Source organism: Pinus tabuliformis, chromosome 9, assembly GCF_031772625.1.
Source record: "Pinus tabuliformis cultivar Carrire ecotype Pingquan chromosome 9, CPIR1, whole genome shotgun sequence".
Classification (NCBI taxonomy): domain Eukaryota; kingdom Viridiplantae; phylum Streptophyta; class Pinopsida; order Pinales; family Pinaceae; genus Pinus; species Pinus tabuliformis.
In genome coordinates, this window is record NC_142307.1 from 1,629,987,397 (window position 1) to 1,629,992,989 (window position 5,593).

Here is a 5,593-nt window from a genome sequence, read left to right on the forward strand (position 1 = left end):
TCCTTTGAAAATTGTGCCTCTACAGAAAGCCAATAAGGGCTGGTGTAAGTGTGTTCCTTAGAGGCGAAGAAATAGCAAAACAGAGATGGAACTTTATTGCAAGTCACACCGGTTGATATTGGGGGACCTTTGATGGTGTTGTGAGAAATGTAGTCCCTAAAAAGTCATCTAAATGTCATTCAGAACAAACAGCAAATGTTGAAGTTAAACATAAGATCCTCAAACTTGTGAATTTAGGGATCGATTGTTTGAGAAATCGGGGATTGAGAAGAAAGGTCAGGCTATATGTCTCATTGACACAGGGGATGAACTTCTTATGATAGAGTTGATGTTCAAATGGCACATTCAATGAGCTAGAATCATCATCAAACAGCAACACTTGCAAGCTGTTTCATTCCATACGATAAATCATCTAAACAAATACATTTGACTAATGAGCTTTTGAAGCCATTACCTCAACTTCAGGATAGTGCATGGTGGATTGCACAGGTGCAGCGTGAGTGCAGGTTAGAGGTTGTTATAGAGTAGTATGTTGAGTCAAAAACCTGTCCATTAGTCCAAGGGTGCCTCATTTTTAGAGGTTACCAATCGAGCCAGATATATTTGTTCCAGGTTTCTCGGATGATGTACTACAAAACAACTTTGCTATTGGCATATGAAAGCTTTCGGTGGTTTATAATCATTGTCCCTGGAGTTGGGTTGGCTCGATGAACAAGAGGACAGACCTAGGACTTTCATCCATAATTCTAGCCTTGAAAAAGTTGCTCAAAGGTTTCTCTCAGTTAGAATCTCTTTTCTTGACGTTTGATGGATCTTCATTTGATAATAGCAAGTTTGCTGCGATTTGGAGGTTGGCTGCACCAAGCCTAAAAGTTCTGGAACTTGGCTACATACTAGCAGCAGATGCAAAAGAAATATTTAATTCCAAGATTTTAAGCTCGGGGGCAACATATTTGGTCACTCTACCCTTCAAATGCAAGAGCCTAAGAGCGCTGGTTTTCCAAACTTACAAAAGTTGTGTCTGGTTTTAGACTGGATCTCGGATTCGGTGGTAGGTGTTATTTCCAAAAATCTACCCTTCCTTATCCACCTTGACCTTTGAGATGAACCTATTGAAGAACCTCGTGCAGCTATGGACTTGACAAACTGGGGTATGCAACAAATCAGTAGTTGTTCAAAATTGCAGCATCTTTCATCGGTTCGTAGTCAAGAGGATTTTGCTATATCTTTTAGAAGGGTTAATGATCTTGGGATTCTTCTAATGGCTGAAAACTGCCCAAATCTGGAAAGTGTTAGACTTGGTGGTTTCTGCCGTATCACAGATGTAGGTTTTCGGGCTATTCTGCACCGATGTTCCAATTTGCAAAAGCTTTAGTTATTATGCACAACTTAGCTAACAGATCTAGTATTTCATGATATTTCTGCAACTCCTCTCTCTCTAACTGATGTAAGCTTGATTTCTTGCACTTTGATTACTGACTTTTCCATAATACATTTGTCATACTGTAAGCACATACAAGTACTAGATTTGAATGGTTGCAGGCGTGTTGGAGATGATGGATTGAAGGATCCTACCTCTCAGCCTCTGTTTTGAAGGTGCTACAGGGAGGTGTTGTTGGGAAAAGTATCCAATTCGGAATGCCCCTATCCCACTCTAAGGTGTGATAGTGCCTTAGCAACAAACAAGGAAAACTAATTGAGTATTTCGTCTTTATGAAATGTAAATGAGGAGAAAGGATGTAACTAACTTGTGTCTTCCGCTAGTTTGTTGATCCAATCACTCCTCTCTTCAGTGGCTCTCAGCTCCTTGTTCCTTTACTGGCCCAGCTTCACTGAATTCCTGCATGATCACAAGAGAGAGAAACTACACGAAGATATAGATATACATTCATAAAAAGCTCAAGATCAGATTAAGCTAAACATGTAAGCATAACAAAACATCATTGGTACACAACATGTAGGAGAAACTCAAATAGTTTATTGACAGAATAAGAAAGTCCAAGAGGAGATACAACCAAGTGAGTTCCGATCCAGCATCTACCTCCCAGCAAAGGAATCCCTTCCTCTCCTCCAACAAAGTATAAATCACCCAATGTACTAATCTCAATCTCAAACCAACAGCAATTCTCTGCAAAGTACAAAATTCCAGCCTCCTGAACCTCTGGGTGAGAGATCCATATATAGATGTAAACAGAGAGGATGTGTCAGCTTATGTTTTGACTTGTGGCTTCTCTCTGTCAGTTCTTGCTTCCACTTGGAGGTTGAGAGCCTCTTACTCATCACTAGTCGAATTCATTGAGGCAAGTGTCATTGGAGAATATTCTGGAAGCTTCCATGGTCTTTCCACCTCGTTGAATGAGCTTGCCATTTGTCATTTCCCACTCAGCGCACCCTGGTAGTGCTTCCACCTGCGTTGCAGTGCACCTAGCCAGTGTAGCCTCTGCATTTCAAAGCAGGCAGCTAGTGGAGCCTCTGAATTGATCCTGAATTGACTGTTTTTGAGTTGTTTTTGGTGGAGAACTTTTGGGAGAAGCTATCATTGGTTGACCTTGTTCCTTTAGGGGCAGGAACAACTCTTTTAGGGACTTTGGATCCCTTGGATTATGGACATTTCATGCTCAATGCTGTAAGGCACAAAAATGTCTATAACAGTTGCCCCCTAAAGTATGAGGCCGTTTATCGGGTCAAATGCTTTATTAGGAGGATCCGAAGTTCTTCCAATGCTGGGAGGAGACCTGTAATAAGATACAATACAATACATTATTTTTCATACTGCTTTCATGATCTAGCTAAGGCGAGAATTCCCATGCTCAGCTTTATAAATTCATTTTGATGTACATAGGAAAGACAATCGTCTGATGGTAGACTGATGATTTTGATGAAATCATCATCCTTTTGGTAGGATTATTATCTGTGCTTCAATGCTGTACATGTCAATGTCTTTATTTTTCCTGAATATATATCGCAGCCGAGATGGATGAAACTAGATTCGGGGTCTTCAGTCTTGTCCGATCTTCACTCTAAGTAAAATTCGATCCATGTGAGAAATGTTCTGAAGTCGAACATGGAAAGACATCGCTTGATTACCAGTCAATGATGTAAACCATTAACAAGCGCGAGAGGAATCACCGATAATAATAATGACCCTCAAGGTACTGCAGTACAATTCACGTGGTGTGAATAAAGGACTTGGCGTCGAACACCACGCAAAATCTTTCGGTCGAAGGTCATTGATGTGTACCTGTCGCCGGAAGTGAGAAACTTTCCATTGAGGCGTGCAAGCTTCAAAGTACTGAAGGGGGTGTTCCTAGATCAACTTCTTGGATAATGAGCTGATGTCGACAAGAAGCGATCCATCAAAGGAGGGCCTTGATGTATCCCACATCAGTGACACGGAACGGAGCAAATGATTTTGATGGAGGTGAAAACGATCTGATGATATATGGTTCAGGGTGGCGGTCATGAAAGAATGAAGGATAATGTATGGTAGTGGATGGGACACGGTTGACTTCTCTAGATGACTTCTCTTGAACATATCGGCGACACTTGTGTGATGGATTGGTAGCATTTACTCCAAAGGTGGATGGTATGGCGAGACCATGGTGATGTGACCAGTGAATGAAACAACCCAACCCGACTCTGGCACGGAGTGGAAGTGTCATGTTCAAGAGCGACTTGCTACCAATAAAGTTCTTTGAGTTTCTTCCCAATTTTTCCCCAGTCATTGCTGACCAGTACCTCTTTATTTTTGTCAAGCTTGAGGAGGATAACATATGCTTGTTCTATAATTTTCCCTTCGGGCAAACCCATCACTATGTTTTAACGAGCCTAGCGATAGTGAAACTCGTTCTCGTCTAAAGATAAGCTTGTCGCTATTTAATGTTTTTAACGAGTCTAAAGACAAAGATAACTCGGTCCTTTTCATTTTTAGAGAGTCTGAAAAGGTACGTAAAGTCAACTCCGAAAGTCCTTTTTCATCATCTAATCCCTTAAGTCCGAAAAAGTATAAAACGATACAGAAGGGATGAATTTTCGATAGTTTTAACGAGCCGAACAAAACAAGCGCTCGATCTTTTTGTGCAATAATCCCTCAGGTCCAAAAAGATTAAAATCTAAAGGAGGGATATCACTTCCGGTCACTTTAACAAGCTAGAAGGCCAAAACTCGGCAATCTTTTCATATTTTACGAGTCAGATGAAAAGAGCCTAAAGAAGACTTGTCTTTTGAGGAACGAGTGATAAAACGGGTAGCAGCTGATTCCAGGTAAGGATTGGAATTTTCCAATCACGGCAGTGTCACAAGGATGGCTAGTGAAATCACTCTTCGCAGCTGTTCCTCAAAATGGGTAAACAATCAATATGGAGGTGAATGATCGGCCAATGGAAAAGTGGAGGTGATGGTGCAAACATGACCAAGGCTTTAATGGCTGATAATGTTACATTCACGGTGGTTATTTACCGGATGGTAGTTCATTTTTTAACGAGCATAAATGCGGAAAAACATTGCTCGGTCTTATGTTTATTTTTAACGAGCATGAACTATGTGCTAAAACTGCTCGATTAATCCAGTCATATGATAAGAATGTCTCATGTAAGATGCCATTTTTTATGGAGCTTGCGCCTTACAAAGCTTTGCCCCGCATCCTTTCGTTATGCAAGTTCGGGAACGACTAATCCTACGAGTTTAAAGGGTTAGAGGTCCTAAAAATTTAAAAAATAAATAGCCGCCCCTTGCTTGCACTCCAAAAGGTTTTCTTGCCCCCAGGTATAAAGTACGATTTCAAGGTTACCCTTCAATTTGCAGATAAAACATTTGTTCTACCAGGAAAGGCCTACCTCTTTCAGGTTACCAAAGATTGTCTCATTTGCGCAGCAAACAAAACATTTCTTCGGCAATGTCTACCGAGATAGACAAAGGTGAGTGACAACGAGCGCCAAACACATAACTTTGACAAAAGAATCTTATTCTAGAATAACCCCTCTTCCAAGACGGACGGGGTACAGACTAGTCATATTCTCCCGCGGAAACCTACCCTATACCTAAAGTTTTCCTGCCGAAGTAGACCAGGACGCATGCCCCCTGGGTTCCAGTCATATCCCTCCGAATTACTCGCGCTCATCGGGACGACGGACCGTGGGTTGAGACATTTCTTGCATGAAGAGACTGTTTAGGGACGTTATATGACTATTTGCGATGCGTGATCCAGGAAATGAAAGCTGGTCCACGAGCTTGACCACTCTTCCTTCGTGCGGAAAACACATTACTCTAAAGAGTGAGGAGACGATGGCTCCCATGCAATATATATAGTCTCATCCAAGGAGTAGGTTATAATCCAAGGGTCCTTGAATGACCATCACGTTCATTTGAACGGTCTTCCCTTTCAATGTGATAGGCACATTGGGGAGGATCCCTAAAGGTCGATTGGTTCCCTTATCAAAGCCTGTCAGATTTCTCATTTCAAGTAAAAGCGCTGGCGAACCAAGCGCTTTCCAAGCAATAGAGGAAATGATACTCACAGATGCCCCCTCATCAATGATGGTGCCAGCCATGATCATTCTGTATATTTGGATGATAATTCTGAATGGTATACTTG

At 41.5% G+C, this 5,593-nt stretch overlaps 1 pseudogene; it reads left to right on the plus strand.

Annotated features, from left to right (window-relative positions):
- Positions 1–685: 685 nt before the first annotated feature.
- On the plus strand, positions 686–1,594 carry LOC149155075 (F-box protein At-B-like; annotated as a pseudogene).
- Positions 1,595–5,593: the final 3,999 nt, after the last annotated feature.